The following is a 17,297-nucleotide window of genomic DNA, read 5'->3' on the forward strand; positions in this document are numbered from 1 at the left end:
ACATGCTCGTGTATGGGTCTAAGGATTTGATCCTTACTGGATACACGGATTCTAACTTTCAAACTGATAAGGACTCTCGAAAATCCACTTCAGGGTCAAAATTTACTCTTAATGGAGGAGTTGTAGTGTGGTAGAACACTAAGCAGGGGCACATCGCCGACTCCACGATGGAGGTCGAGTACATTGCAGCTTGTGAAGCTGCTAAAGAGGTCGTTTGCCTCAGAAAGTTCTTGACAAAGCTGGAAGTTGTTCCAGATATGTCTAGGCCCATCACTCTTTACTGTGACAATAGTGGTGTTGTGGAGAACTCCAAGGAGCCCAGGAGTCATAAGCGTGGCAAACACATAGAGCAAAAGTATCATTTGATCCGTGAGATAGTACATTAAAGAGACGTGATCGTCATGAAGTTCGCCTCAAAGCAAAACTTCTCTGATCCGTTTACGAACACTCTCAAGGCTACAATGTTTGATGGTCACCTTCAGAACATGGGTCTATGAGACTACCCGCGGTTGGACTAAGGCAAGTGGGAGATTTTGTTGCAGTGGGTTTTTATGCCCTAGTTTATTGTTTTGTACCTATTTACTATACTCCCCACTTCGCTTTAGGACAAGTGAGAGATTGTTGGGGTTTGTGTCCTAAAGTCTCGTGTCCTGTAGTTTGTAAACAACTTTCACGAACACTTATGATGTATAATATATATGATATTTACTTCACCTCTCGACTTTGCACATTTAAATATTTTTTATTTTACCACAAACCAATAAACTTAATATGCCTGGTTGTCTATATGTAACTTAAGCATGTATATAATGACATACAAGTAGATCATATCTTAAGTGACAACAAAAATAGTCTGTAGTATATGGATATATGAGGGAAACCTTATCTTGGTAACACTACAGACGCGACCACCTTTGTGGAACTATTACAAATGTTGTGACTTGTCACAGGGCGTCCTATACAAAGAATTTGTATAAGACCTGACCTCGAAGTGTTAATGTCTTGTCATATAACTCCATTCATGATTGAGACTTCACTTCACTATGATGACCATAGGTAACATGACCTCAATCCTGAGTGATTTTGGTACTCCTTCTATTGAGGGCGGTTCTTTGATTTGCATGGGTGAAAGTGGCCAGAGTGCCGACTGAAACCTACCATTTTGGGGATTCGTCTGATTTAGGAGCTGGGAACTCAACTTCATAAGATGTTCACTCCTTCCCCAAAGTAGCGGTAAGTAGATAAATTGCTCTCTTAAAGGTTGATTCCGGGGCTTGAACGATGTGGTGCCACACATCTTCTCATGGCTTGAGAGGTGTTCACACATAGTAGGACTATGTTGTATTGTTCATTAGAGGGACCAGTGGTACTTAAGGAGGAAGATGAATTACAGGGACAAAATAGTAAATTGGCATGTTGTAATTATGAGCATCTGTGAAGGGTCATGATACTGATGATTGGTTATATCCAATGGACATAGAAATATATCTATGACAAGAAGAGTTCAACTGTCGGTCTTTTGTGGAATCCCTGGCACTTAACGGATTGTGGATATCATGACTAAAGAATTCACGTACCATTGGAGCTTTGAGCTATAGGTCCATAACGTCCCCTTGGTAGCTTAGATACAAGTTGAGAGTCAGTTTTTAGGTCAGTTTGAAATGTTCGAATTGACAAGAGGGAGTTTGATTATATATGATATAATTGAACAAGTTAATGAAATATGATATCATTAACTTTTTGTGTGAGATACATTAATTTGGAGGAAATTGCATATAAATATGATTTATATCTAGTAGAGAAAAATATTATAATTAATATATGATATTAATTTATATGCTATGAATATGATGAGATCACATTCATTGGACAGTTATAAAGGAAATGGGACGATGTCTCTTCTGTTCTAATAACGTATGAGTGTATTGAAGATCACTTTGAGATGCATAAATAGTTGATGGTGTGTTAAGCATGAGATGCACGGACATTGTGTTAAAGAGAGTGTTATCGCTCAGAAAATCAGTGCATATACGATAGTGCCTGCACAATTGCTTATATATACAATATTGCTAATCGATCGCTTACCGATTACTAAATAATTGTTTACCTTTTCCTAAGCGATCGTTTAGCTATTGATATTTACTAAATGACTGTATAGATGATCACAAAGTTTTTCCTACATGATCGTTTAGACGATCTCTCACCATTTTCCTACACGATCGTTTAGACGATTGCTTACCCTTTCTTACACGATCGTTTAGATGATCTGTAACGTCCGGATCCTTACACATTATGATCCGACCGCTACGACATGCATACTTCGACTTTTCTATCATGAGATGAGTTTTGGTTAAAATTTCAAAGAACATATCAAAATTTTATTAATTAGATAGAAAAGCTATATAAAAAGTTTATTTATCAACACCAGGATCCATAAAACATTAGCATGGTGGTACAAAATGCATATACCTATGATAGTGAGTTTGTTGGTTGGCCATTTGAGCGACGTCCAATTCTGCTATCTACAGTGTATCCTTACCTACAAAGTCTGTAAAAATATAGGATAAGTATATAATATACCCAGTAAGTAGTTCTCACGTAGGGTAGTGACCAAATGCACAATCACAAGCAACATGTCATGAAAACATATGCTCGGGACCGAAAACGTATAATAACATGTGGTGGTCGGTTATGCTTCCAACATAAATCTCTCCATCCTGATAGGAAGATGAGGACTTAAGCGAAAACTAACCCATCTGATGATTAGCGGGTCATGCAGTCAGTAGGGCCAGAGTCGTATCCAACATCAACCATTAGCATAAACATAATATTGGACTAGAGGGGTGCAACCATACATACCCTGCCAGCCCATAAATTTCTCCGCCCCGATAGGAAGATGAGGACTTAAGAAGAAACTAACCCATCTGATGATTAGCGGGTCATGCAGTTAGTAGGGCCAGAATCGCATCCAACATCAACAATTAACATAAACGTAAGATTAGACTGGAAGCATAACTTACACCTAATTAAAACTTGATTTTAACGTAATCGTGAACAATCATCATGCATGGGGGCCCTTGTAGAGAAACGTGTTCTAAACATGTAATGCAATATAACAATGAACATAACCATGCAACATAATAGAGGTACACTACCATAGAACATTTAAAGAGAGGGTGAGATAAACTACTTACCTTGACGGTGATATAATTATTCCTTATTATTCTTTATGATTTGATCAGTAGAGCTTTCCCTTTTTAAACTAAAAGGAAATTTGGGCAGCACCTTACCCGAGCTTTTTCTCTTTTAGCCTCCTAGAACTTCCTCACTCACACTTACTCTTTCACACGATTCTTTGTTACTGAGATTTGTTTGAGAATGGGTTATATCTTCGGCAAAGGGTCCTATTTATAGTAGTTTTCAGTTCTTCTCAGTGTGACAAATCATCCTATAGGTGGCTTCTTTAGAATTACTTAGGGTTTAAGGATTTCTCTCAATAAGACACCTAATCTTGGCTAACGTTTGCCCTTACGTCATCATTCTTTGTTTGTATTCAATTTTAGGGTTTTTCTATGTATAATCTATAAGATCGTGGCCAAATTCAACGCATAATCCACGCTTCTGTCCAAATCTCGCTCTCTTTGTTCTTAGAATCTCGCTCTCTCTAGCTTTCTCGCTGGTTTGGCTCTCGCGACTTCCGCTCTCACTGTCGCTGTCGCTGGTCGCGCTCTCGCTCTTGCTGGTCTCGGTCGCGCTCTCGCTTTCGCTGGCCTCGCTCTCCCTCTCGCTCTCGCTCCCGCTCTTGCTCTCGCTCTCGCTCCCGCTCTTGCTCTCGCTCCCGCTCCCGCTCCCGCTCTTTCCTACTGTCTCGCTAAGAATCTCGCTCTCTTTACTCTCGCTCTCTCCAATGTTCTCTCCAATCTCGCTAGTTTTCACACGTGGTTGCCTTCATTGCTTGTGGATTCCACTTCCTCTTTTTAACTCTTCCAAATTTTAAGAGTATATGGGCAATTAATTCACCTCCAATTCGTCCAATGAGTAGTGTCCAAACAAAAGTTATCTACTGCCCATTGTCTCCTGAATTAGTCCAACTTCCAATTAATCCTCCCTAATTTCCACCCCTTTAAATAAAATTTCATCCTACTTAATATTTGACATTTAATTTCCTGTATGCATACAAATCTGGGTCGTTACATGATCGCTTACTTTTTCCTACACGATCGTATATTTCACCTAAACGATCAAGCATCTTGTCTATGCAATAGATGACCTCATCTCCCATTTTCTTGATCGTTGTGTACCGTCTCTCTTCCTCCACCCCCCCTACCAAATCCGAACGAAGCCCACACTTTGGATTCCCACTCCAAGAATATTGAGGGCTTTGATTGATGGTGTCATCTCTGTTTCCTTCTGTCCGAGTGGTGATTGTTCGAGGTAGACGGTTGGGTTTTAGACTCGTTCTGAAGAAGAAATCTTTATCTGGTATGATCTCTTGATCTCTTTAGCATTATGAATGTATATTGGTATGTTTTAAATGTATATGTGGTAATTCTATCACAATGAATTGGAAAGATCCACTTCTGCTCGTAGGTACTCTTGAATAAGACTTCCTTCACTTTGAAACATATGATTTTATTTACTTAATTCATTTTTAATAAATCATTTCGTTTCATGTCGAAACAAGTAAAAGAAGTCTTTTAAGGATCGTTTGATAACGTTCCCTTTTTCTGTTTCCTATTTCTATTTCTCATTTTTTTTAAGAAACTGACATGTTTGATAACCATTCTTATTTTTTGTTCCCAATGTTTGAGAAACATTCCTAAAATGGGGCAAAAATTGAGGTATTACAAAAAATAGTTTCTCCTATTATGTTTCTGTTTTATTTAAAGTTGTTCCTATATTCTATTGAAGTGAGGATTTTGCTAATTGGTGAGGAAGCATGGCTAATATACTCCTTTATTCTATGGTTGTGGGATCAAATTTCACTTGAGACTTTTTTTATTCTATTTTTTTTTCTTTCTTTTTTATTTTCTTTTCTCTATATTTGTTTACATTTCTTTTATAATTATTTATTTTCTTGTCTCTACCTTTTTTATTTCCTTTTTCTCTATATTTTTTATATTTCTTTTATAATTATTTATTTTCTTCTTTCTTTCTTTTATATTTTATTTCTCTATATTCTTTATATTTCTTTTATAATTATTTTATCTCTTTTATTTATATTTATTTTCTTCATTATTTTTTTTTATATCTACATGTTAGTTTAATCTTGAATTTTGAATTTTCAAATATTTAGATTTATATATCATTTTGATTTTCAATTTCAAATTTTCATTAGGGTTATTTGCAAACATAGGAAAATGAACTAAAACATATACAAATATTGAAATTTTAATTTTGAATTTTGAATTTCGAGTATTTAGATTTATATATTATTTTGATTTTCACGTTTCAAATTTTCAATAAAGTTGTTTTGAAATATAGGAAAATAAACCAAAATATTTACAAATATAGTAAATATAATTTAAAATTTAAAATTTTCAAATATTTAGAATTAAATATTATTTTGATTTACAAATTTCAATTTTTCAATAGGGACATTTTCAAATATAAGAAAATGAACTAAAATATTTATAAATATAGCAAAATTTCAATGTGCATCATGGTCTATCATAGATAGATTATGATATTTTGCTATTATTTGTAAATAATTTCAACAATTTTGTCATTTAAAATAATTTTCCTTTTCAATATGTATATATAAATATTTTTTTAAATTTGAATTTTAAAATTTTCCATATGCATGTCACGACCCTCTCACAGATTTTGACTTTTCTCTAGCAGGAGGCGTGATGTCAACAGATGTCACTCTTTCACAACAACTATTGACAATTCTTTACTAGTTTCCTTTTAACAATATTTAATAATGCACCGGAAAACTTAATGGAACAAATGAAATCACATGCTTTGTTTAGTAAACCAGTTTACAAATTTAAATTACATTCACTAATGTAGCTCACCCTTACTACAAAACTCTTTTAGTACTATTTCAATCTTGTGGCAGACCTTGACCAACGCTGCAACCTGGACTCTTCTACTACCTGCGAGGAAAACACAGAAAATAAACCATGAGCTTCACAAAGCTCAGTGAGTGGAATCATAACTATAAGTCTCTTTCAACTTATAAATATTATATCATGATGTTATTATGCAAACCTCCATCATCGAATGAAGCTTTTCACAAACCTACCTACACACACGGTAGATAGTTAACATTTAACATCTATCAATATTCATTAATCTATGTGCACATAGTTCTCCCTTTCATGGGCTCAAAAGCTAGGCCCGTGGCCATCTGACCATCTCACTCAAGCTTTTTCCTTCCCACAGGCTCAGGAATTAGACTTCTCGGTCCCCTGACCCTTCTGTGAGAATTCATCTTGGGCTCAGGTGCTAGGTCCATAGACCCCCTGACCATCCCAATCTCATGCTCATCTCACAATATAAGCATTCATTCATAAACCATAGCTTATTATTTCAGAATATGCTTAAAGGATTAAAAGAAGAAACCACTCACAGTGATCCGCTAGGATTGCTTTTCCCTCCCAGTTCAACCGGTTTTCCTTAATCTTCTATTGGACTCTATTTCATATTCAATTGCAAGCTTAGATTACTCACTCTTCGGGGCCTTATCTCAAGATATTTTGTTCTACAAAAATGTGTGAAAATGTATTAATTAGTTTATCTTAGAGTTTCGCTTTGAGATTCCTTTGCGAAGGTTCAGAGTCTCAAGTTCACTCCACCTTGCCCGATTGTCTCTCCACTGGTGAGCACCTCTCGATTTTCCTTGGATTTGACAGTCTTAGAGTTAGAGTTCTTTCATGGTACCCTTATATCAAAACTACATTCAATTTAAAAGCTTTTGGTCTAAAAATCACTTGATTTTCATGAGTAATTTGGAATAAATCCTCGTTTGAACTTAGCCCAAGCGTTTGTCCCTACACTCTGCTCCTTCCACGCTTTTGTTTTCACCTTCGTCCGACCAACACTGCTTTTCCTTCATTCAATGCATGAATTTCTCTCACTTTCTCATTTTCTTAGTGATCTTTATGAATTAAAATGGTTTGTGAGTTGAAGTGCAACATTCTGCTATTTTTATAGGCATCTTACCCTTCACCCTCACTCGACACCTTCTACTTTGAGCATGTCCAGGCGTTTGTCTCTCAATCTTCCAACTTCCAACCTCATTCACCTCCTATTTGATGTGTCTCCCTTATGCATAAGACTCACTTTTCATGAATATTTATTTGTCCATCTCCTACTAACTCAATCTCAGACTTCTCTCGATACAGCCATTTGTCCAAATGAGTTCATCAACCTTGCATAATGCAAGCCTCGACACCGCTCCTTCATGCAGTTCTTGCATCCATCGCTTAGCTCCCAAGCCCCATTGTGTAGCTCATTTGTTTAGTAAACGATCTCACGCATAGCCTATCGCTTAATTGCCACGCCCATCGTTTAGCTTTATCATTTGGCACTGACGCCTTATCGTCTAAAATATTATAATTTTACAATAATATAGATTTTGTTTACTAAAATATTCATTTAGGTTCATTTTGATATATTTATAACCACGACATTTACATAATAATATAATTGAGTTAGATTTAAGTCTACAACATTTAAAATTTGAAACAAATGACATGAGTGAGAAATAATCTTGTAAATCAAATTCTAGTAATATATGAATGATAGAAAAAATTGTATTATCGATATTCATTTTACATTGGGACTTATGTGTATTCGATAGTTTAAATGTTTGATATCATTTGTTATATTTTAATGCATGTTATATATATTTTTATTTTACATAATTAGATTATATTTAAATTATAAAATATGGAAAAAATATAAGGAAAAAAATACAAGAACTGAGAAACAAGAAATAGTTATCAAACAAGTTTCTGTTCTTGTTTCTTTTTTTTTTTCTCTAAAAAACAGGAAACATGAATAGTTAACAAACATATTCCTGTTTCATGTTGTAAAAAAAATGAGGAAACGAGAAATAAGAAACAGGGAATGAGAAACAAGAAACGGGAAATGAGAATGTTATCAAACGGGTTCTTATCATACATATTCATGTTCCTTGTTTTTAAAAACGAGGAAATGTGAAACAAGAAATAAGAAACGGGAAATAGAAAACAAGGAACGAGAACGTTATCAAACCAGACCTTAGTATCTAAACCAAATATAGCAACGACCTATTTTCATCTTGAAAAAAGTAAAAGTGATCTTTTAATAAATTTTATCATTATTTTTTTATTTATTTATACATAGAAAATTAAATAACACACGCGCCCGTATATATTCAATTATTCAAAACTATCTTCAAAAGGGGATGATGGTTCTATGTTAGCCCTCATTTTAGTTGATGAAGTTCACATGCATGATACAATTATGCTCAAATTACAATCGACAATATCATATATAAAACTCAAATTAGGAATTAAAGATATTGATTAAAAGGAATACGAATTAAGGCACAGCATCTGATACCTTGGCTCATCTTTGACCTCAATTCTTTTCAAAATATAAAACAATGAGAAAGTTGAATTTTGTGTTTAGAAAACATTTGGCGTTTTCATATGGAGATGGACGGAAAAACAGAGAAAAAAAAATATAGAATTATATCCTTAAACTTTTGAGTTGTATCGTTTAAAACATTAAACAAATAAGTATATCAATGTAAATCGTGAACTATTGTAAATATATCGATGTACACCCTCGATTTAATAATGATAATTTATATATATATTTATGTTCGAAGTAGTTAGATAAACTATAAGTTTGATGTATATTGCATGTGTTATGGACTATTATTTAAGAAATGACAATATTCTCTACTGCGAAACTGGAAAGGGCCTGAATATATCTAATGTGGACCTCTTAATCTATGCCAAGTTTTATCTCTTTGCATGGGACCCACGTTTGTGTGTTGTTTTAGATAATACCACGAAGATGCACCAGTCTTTCAACATAGTAGCATGTGATACTACATGACTGCGCCATGGCGCTTGGCCGATGCTTCAATTTTTCACTTTCTGCTATCAACAATGAGCTAGCATTGCAACGTATTACTCTTTGGACTTCTTGCTAAACATAAAAACATAAAAATATAAAACCTAAAACTTTTTATGGGTTTTATCTTCGTTTTTGTCCATTTCAGGTCCACGCTTGAATAAAAACATAAAACCTAGAAACAACCTCGAATTAATCAAAATATGATAGCATATTTTTAGTGATATTACCTATCTTCTCCAAATTACAAATTTTTTCTATTGCTATCATATAAAAGCTAGGTGTATTTCTCCTATCAAAATTTTGGCATCAACAGTTGTGAATCTGTGGGAAATGAGAGTAATCTACTAATACAAAATCGAGAATATATACACAATAAAGAAAATCAAGGCTACAATGACTTAGTTCTCACATTCGAAAGAAGAAGTATTAATGGTAGAAGCCATGGGCAAATTGCATTCCCATAACAAATTTAGATCGTAGCAAAGGAGAAAAATTCTATGAAATAGAAAAATTCTTCCTATTTCATATCTCATATTAAAATGTTTAAAATATTTAATTTATATTTAAATATTTATCTTATGCAGAATCTCTTTAATTGAATCTCATTTAAATTAATTAATTATTTATTTGAATCATATTCAAATCAATTAATTATCTCATTATCTTATTTAATTCGAATCCTATTCAAATTAAATAATTTGTTTATTTATATGGATCTAGTCGAAATGAATAATTAATTATTTGAATAAGATAAATTAATTCTCCATATTATAAAGCTAAAATCTTAATCTCATTCAAACAAACTTAATAAAAATATGTATGTAATTTTATCCAATACTATTAATATATTTCCTAAAAATTTGAACATTTCCAAATTTTCTTTCAATATATTTGATCCTTGTAGGTCCATGGCGAGCTAGTTAAGAGACCTTATCAACTTATAGATTATAAGCTCCAATGATCCAAGATTTAATTAATTAAACTCTTTAATGAAATTAATCTTCATTCATTAAGTACAAGACAAACCACTATAGACCCAATGTTAAACTGTAATCCATTATAGGACAATTTGTATCTATGGATATAATCAGTATAAGCATGTCAATTCTTCACGTATCGTCCATAATTACAGCCAGGTCAAATCTCCATTTTACCCTTGTAATTACATCTCTTCCTTAAGTACCATGGATTTCCCTATAACAATTTGTTCATGGTCCAACCATAATCTAAGTCCCTCTCGAGCTGATGAAAGGAAGAGGTCGCTTGTTCAAGACCCAAAATAAACAATTAATGGAACTACTCATCTGCTTACCCTATGCGGGAAGAATTGAGCTTCATCTTGTGAAGTTATGTTCCCAGCTCAATATTTATTTATGTCCCCAAAATGATAGGCCTATTGAGCCAGCAACTCAAGCCACACTCACTCATGCAAATGAAAGGACTTCATAGACAGGAGTTCATAAATCAATCAAGATTAAAATCCAGTCGCACACGATCATCTAGGAAATATTAATCTTATCAATTAACAGTCTTACAAACAATGATTGAATATGTCGCTGCCTAGTCTTATATAAATTCTCTGTATAGGATACCACTCACATGTATCCGCATGAACTGTTTGGATCAAACCATTTGTAACTATTACAAAGTGGATTGTATCCATAATGTCACAAGGATAAAGCACCTAAATTTATCATATAATATAAATCCTTTAGGTTATTTCTTGGTGATAGGTCTTGTAAAGAGCTATATTATTAGTGCTAATTCCCTCAATTATTCTTCAATTATTTGTTTAAAATGTTTATTTTGATAAGTAGATTCCAATTCCAACTCAGACGGAGTTATTTCGAAGAATTTGTAGCTAATTCGAGCCAAACAACACCAAAGAATCACTTAAGAAGAAGATCCAAGACAAATTACCACTTTGTCCATCACGAGGAATAATTCAACACACTTAAGCAATGGTTGCAGCGTCGCAACACTCCTCACAACACTGAGCTTGATGCTAGCTCGGCGCTTGAAGATAGAATGAACCTATTTGTTGCAAAAACAATGCAACATTGCAATGCTTCACTCAAATTCGCAAGACTCCGGAGATTGATGGAATCGTTCACATGCGTGCCTTGCACAATCGAGCGTTAGCACAGCGTTAAGACGCTAGCCCAACACTTCTTGGTTTTTTTACGATTTAGCGTTGCAACGCTAGACTTGGCTTCGTGACGCTACACCTGAAGATATAAATTCAGTTGTTTCATTTTTAGCAAAAAAAAAAAAAAAAAAAAGAGAGAGAACGAGGTGAAAATTCATTTTTTAGTTGATGGAGAGCTTAGAACAACATTAGAGAGAAAATTATCCAACTTTGTGATTGTATGAGAGATTTCTTTCAACTTTTACAATTCTCTAGTGAATTGCTTCATGGAATTCATCATACTTTCAAGAACTTTTTCAAGTCTTCTTATCTCTGTGGCTAGGTAATTCTTTTTCTTGGGAATTTTTAATGCTGGGTTTAATTATTGAATTCTTTGTATATTTTCTTGAATTGTCTTCATTATTGAATGTTCTTGGGCTGAATTTGAATAGAAGTTAATGGAGGATAATTGACACTTTGATTCCATTAAATTCTTGTATGTAACTCTTGCTTTGTACTATTGCATAATGGTAAGATAATTTACAAAATTAAGTTTTCTTATGTCAATTAGGACTTTTTCTGAATTTAATTCTTGAAATTCTTAATTAAGACATTCATTAAATCATTCTTGAAACTTACTCTAATGTGTTTCTTGAATGTCCTAATCATGACAACCCATGTCTTTAAAGCAATCTAAGAAAAGAACATGATAAATGCTATATGAAAGTATTTTTTTTTACTTAGATTAGGGCTTATTGATGTGATTCATGTTAATTAGCTATATGGGTCTTTAAGGGTCTTCCCTTATTGGATTATGTAATATTGTGTTTTTAAGTAATTGTTCAAGAACAATGATAGGATTAAACCTAGTAACACGAATTTCCAATAATATTTTTTTATCAACTCTCTTCTAATAAAAATAGTAAGTTTGTATTACAATTTGCTCTTATCTTCTTTTAGTTAGCTTTCAGTTTCATTACAAACAAACCCCTCCCCAAATTACTATCTTTTTAAATTCAAATGTTATTTTTGGACAATTAATAGAGATTCCCTTTGGATCAACCTCATACTTCTACTTAACTACATGTTAGTTTTAGTAGTTATTAGAGCATTATAAATTTCATTTGCTTTGGTAAGATAGAACTAACGATACCTATTTTACACCGATCAAATTGGTTCTGTTGCCAGGGAACCATGCAATTGGTCTTTAAGAATCTTTGAATTTCTTTTTTTAAGAAAAATAAACAAAATAATAATAATAATAATAATTAGTTTGATTAAACTATCCCTTTTGTGCATGCCCACTCCTCTCGGAGTGTGCTTTGCGATTTTATTGTAGATATTGACGGTGAGGAGAGGAGACTACGAATGGAATGAACAAGAAGAGAAGAAGGATAATTTGAAGAATCGAGTCAAGAAGAGGAACCAATACAAACAATCACTATGGGTGAAGCAAGGTAATCTAGGTGAGAGCCCACATAAGAAGACTACGGTATGTATAGTATATCGAGAGACTATGGTACCTTTTGAATTGAAACCTAGTTTATTTCATATTTTGCCCACCTTTCAAGGTAATCTAGGTGAGAGCCCACATAAACACATGAAAGAATTCCATTTAGTACCGGATTACACTCAACAACCATTATGTATATCAAGAGACTATCGTACCTTTTGAATTGAAACCTAATGTTGTTCATCTTTTACCCACCTTTTGAGATAATCCAGGTGAGGACTCATATAAACACATGAAATAATTCCATTTGGTATGTGATGGTATGCGCTCATATGGGGTAACACAAGAATAACTTAATCTTAGTGTCTTTCCCTTCTCCTTGAAGGATGTGGTTAAGGATTGGTTATACTACTTGTAGGCAGGATTGATCACCACGTGTAATGGTCTTAAGAAAAAGTTTTTACATTTTTTTTCCTGCATCTAAGGTTAATAATATCAGAAAAAAATATATGCTATAAATCAATTTGTTGGAGAGTCCTTATATGAGTATTTGGAAAGGTATAAACAACTTTGTTCTTTCCTTTCTCCACCATCAAATTTCTAACCAATACCTTATCAAATATTTCTATTCAAGATTGTTTCCATCTGAGAGGAGTAACATTGATGCGGTTGCCAGTGGAGCTCTAGCTGACAAAATTCCCACTCAAGCTAGTGAGCTAATATTAACCATGGTGAAAAATTCATAGAATTTTTTTATCATGGACTCAAGAATATGATGTTGTTCAGGTTAAAGAGGTTAGTGAGTTGAGAACTCAAATATCTAATCTAGTTTCCTTTTTTACTTAAGTTGTCAAGGAGGACTTCCCAAAATTAAAACATATGGAGCATGTGGTATGGTTGGACATGCCTCCAAAGCTTGCCCACAAGGTCAACCTCAAATGAATGCAAAAGGAGGTTTCCAATGGAAGTACGACCTCTAGGCCAAACTTATAACCAAGGGTGCCGAGGTCATCCAAATTTCAAATGGGGATCTCAGGGGCAATTTGAGAATTGGAATCAATCTTCTTCAAGCACCTTAGGTATGTCTCTCGAGGATGTAGTTAAATCCCTTGCTGGCACTCTTTGAAATTTCAACAAAACTCCACAATTTGTAAAAGGACAATATACAACTTCAACAAGAAAACAAACAACTTCAACAAGACACGAAATATTTCCAACAAAAAACTAGACAAGGCTTCTCAATCTTGGGCACACAAATCATGCAACTTGCAAATGTGGTAAGCAAGATTGAGATTAAATCATCTGGAAAGATCCTCACTTAATCAGAGCATGCAAATGTAAGTGCAATCACTCTAAGAAGCGGTAAGAAAATCCACTCATCCTCTCAAAACGCATTGCTGGTTCAATCTCCTCCCAATAAGCAAGAAAAGGTAATTAAAGTACAAGAGAGCAAGGTACGTGAGCTAAAAGAGACTCCTATTTTCCCGATGTATGTGATTACTCTCCTTCTAAAGTAGAGCCATATGTACCCAAGGCACAATTCTATAGATTAGCAAGACCTAAGGTAGAAGATACTGACCTACAGCTTGTTGACATGTTTAGAAAGGTATAGATTAACTTCCCTTTACTTAATGCTATTGAACAAATAACTAGGTATGCTAGATTTTTAAAGGACTTGTGTACTAAGAAAAGAAAAGGGTAGGAAGCTAAAGAGTGTGGTGAGTAGAATTCTATGGAGACTTAAGAATGGGTGACAGATTCTGGTTGTTCAGTCAATATGACACTATCTAAAGAGTGGTTTTGTACCTATAAGAAGTGGGATGGAGGGCTTATATACATGGGAAATAACAATACCTATAGAGCAGTTGGCATTTGGTCTGTTTCCTTGAAGTTACAAGATGGTTCAGTGAAGCTAATCAGGAATGTGAGGCATGTTCCTACATTGAAGAGAAATCTCCTATCATTGGGGATGTTCGACTCCATTTGTTGTGAATATAGAGGAATTGGAGGCACCTTTGAGATAATCAAAGACTCAAATGTGGTGTTGGTGGCTACTAAAGTAAATGGCTTGTATGTCATTAAAGATGTGCAAATGGCACAGTCAACCTTGATGGGTACAAATGAAGATCCTATAGAGGATGATATATGGCATAAAAGCTATCTCATATTAGTGTGAAAGAGCTACAAGTTCATTCCAAAGAAGGGATACTTCCTAAAGATGTTGAAGACAGCTTGAAGTCTTGTGAACATTACATCCTTGGCAAGACAACTAGGCAAGGCTTCCCTAAAGGATAGCATACTACCAAGAAGATACTTGCATATGTGCATTCTGACCTATGGGGTCCAACACACTCTCCTTCGCTAAGTGAAGCAAGGTATTTCCTTTATTTTGTTGATGATTATTCAAGAAAGAGTTGGGTTTATTTTCTAAAAACTAAAGATGAAGTGCTTGGAAGATTTAAAGAATTTAAAACCTTGATTGAAAAACAAATCTCTAAACACATTAAACGCTTGAGAATTGACAATAGTTTAGAGTTTTGTGAAGAAGAGTTTAACTTGTTTTGCAGAGAGAATGGAATTGTAAGGCACAAAATAGTGACGTATACACCTCAACAAAATGGAACTATTGAAAGACTCAATAGAACAGTGCTTGAAAGAGTAAGATGTCAATTGTCTAATGCTCTTTTTCTTGAGAAATGTTGGGCAGAGGTTCAAAATGGATGGTGCTAAGGTTGTTGGCACTCCCTTTGCACCTCATTTTGAACTCTTAGCTGCTAATAGTCCAAAGAGTATAGATGAGGATCACGTTAACCATATGAAGATTATTCCCTATTCCCAGGCTGCGGGATATTTGATGTATCTAATGACTTCAACCAGACAAGATCTATCCTATGCTACAAGTTTAGTCAGTAGATACATGTCCAATCGGTAAGCATTATTCGGAAGCAACTAAATGGATACTAAGGTATCTTTGTTCATCGAAGGAAGCTCGAATCTTATACAAATAAAATGACCCCTCTAATGATGAAATGTATGGTTATGTGGATGTTGATTATGTAGGGGACCTAGATAGGAGACGCTAACTATCTAGATATGTTTTCCTATGAGGAAACAATCTAATAAGTTGAGAAGCAAGTCTGCAATTTGTTGTGGCCCTATCCACAACAGAAGCTGAGTTTATAGCTCTATCTAAGGCTGTCAAAAAAGGTTTGTGGCCGAAGGGATTACTAAACGATTTCGGCATTACACAAACAAAAGTGAGAATTGAAGGAACTTTTATACAAGAGAACTAGTGAGCAGAAGCAAGATCTTTCCAAGCCCATTGTGAAAGAATAAATGCATCCACTAACATACAGAACAGTTATACATATTCAAGAAAATTACAGCATGCTTTCTTAATAAAATACAAAAGGAATTAAGAGATATACCTTTGAAGAACTCTTCTTCTGGAAATCTCTCGCTCTCATGATCAATCGACCAACAATATCTCGCTCTTGTGAGTGATCGTCCAGCCAATCCTCTAGCAATCACGAACTGTCTGATCCACGAAAAGAAACCCCTCGACACTGCCACTCGACAACCTTGGTATTCTCGGAGTGAGAATCCAGGAGGTTTGGGCTCTGTGTAAATTTGGTAGAAAGAAGGAGGAAGAAAACGATCAAACTGCACAATCAAGTAAGTTTTGTCTTAGACTGAGAGTACATGATTGTTTAGTAAATCTCTCTCAATTGTTCACACGATCATTCAATCTCTCACTAGATTTTTTACATGAATGTTTAGTCTCTTGCTAGATCGTTTACATGATCGTTTAGCAAATCTCTCTCGATCGTTTAGTCTATCATGAGTGCTATCGTGTAGTCTCTCGTGAGTAAACTATTAGTAATTCACTAAATGAAACAATATTCATAAAATGAAAACTCTTTTCATTTTATCCTTCCTTTATTCAAAACTAAAATTAACCTCCCACTTGCACGATTAATGGAGAAAGAAAAAACGAACTAAAAAACTATCTCATGATTGTTTTAGTTATAAATAAATATACTAACTTATCATATTATATTTATAAACTATAGTTTTAATATCACATCATATGTAATATTTAAACGACAATTCCTTCAATTAATGTATCTTATACATCATATCGATTATATCATATATAACTGAACCAATTTAATAATATTATATATAATCAAATTCCTTCTTGTTAATTTGAACATTTCAAACTAACTCAAAAACTGATCTCAACATGAATCCATTGAGCTACCAAGGGGACCTTATGGACTCGTAGCTTGAAGCTCCAACAATATGTGAATAACTGACTAAACTCTTGAATCACGAAATCCACCATCCGTCAACTGTCGAGCACTCTACTAAAAACCGACAGCTACACTCTTCTAACTATAGATATATTTTTGTGTCCATTGGATATAACCAAGTGTATGGCGCCACACCGTTCAAGCCCTGGAATCATCCCTTAAGGGAGCAATCTATCTACTTACCCTTGCTTAGAGGAAAAAGTGAATTCCATCTTGCGTAGCTGAGTTAGCAGCTTCCCAATTAGATGAATTCCCAAAGTGGCAGGGTTGAGTCAGCAATCTGGCCTCTCGCACCCATGCAAATAAAAGGACCGCCCTC

Source organism: Benincasa hispida, chromosome 7, assembly GCF_027475165.1.
Source record: "Benincasa hispida cultivar pf3 chromosome 7, pf3_genome.v1.1, whole genome shotgun sequence".
Taxonomy (NCBI): Eukaryota; Viridiplantae; Streptophyta; class Magnoliopsida; order Cucurbitales; family Cucurbitaceae; genus Benincasa; species Benincasa hispida.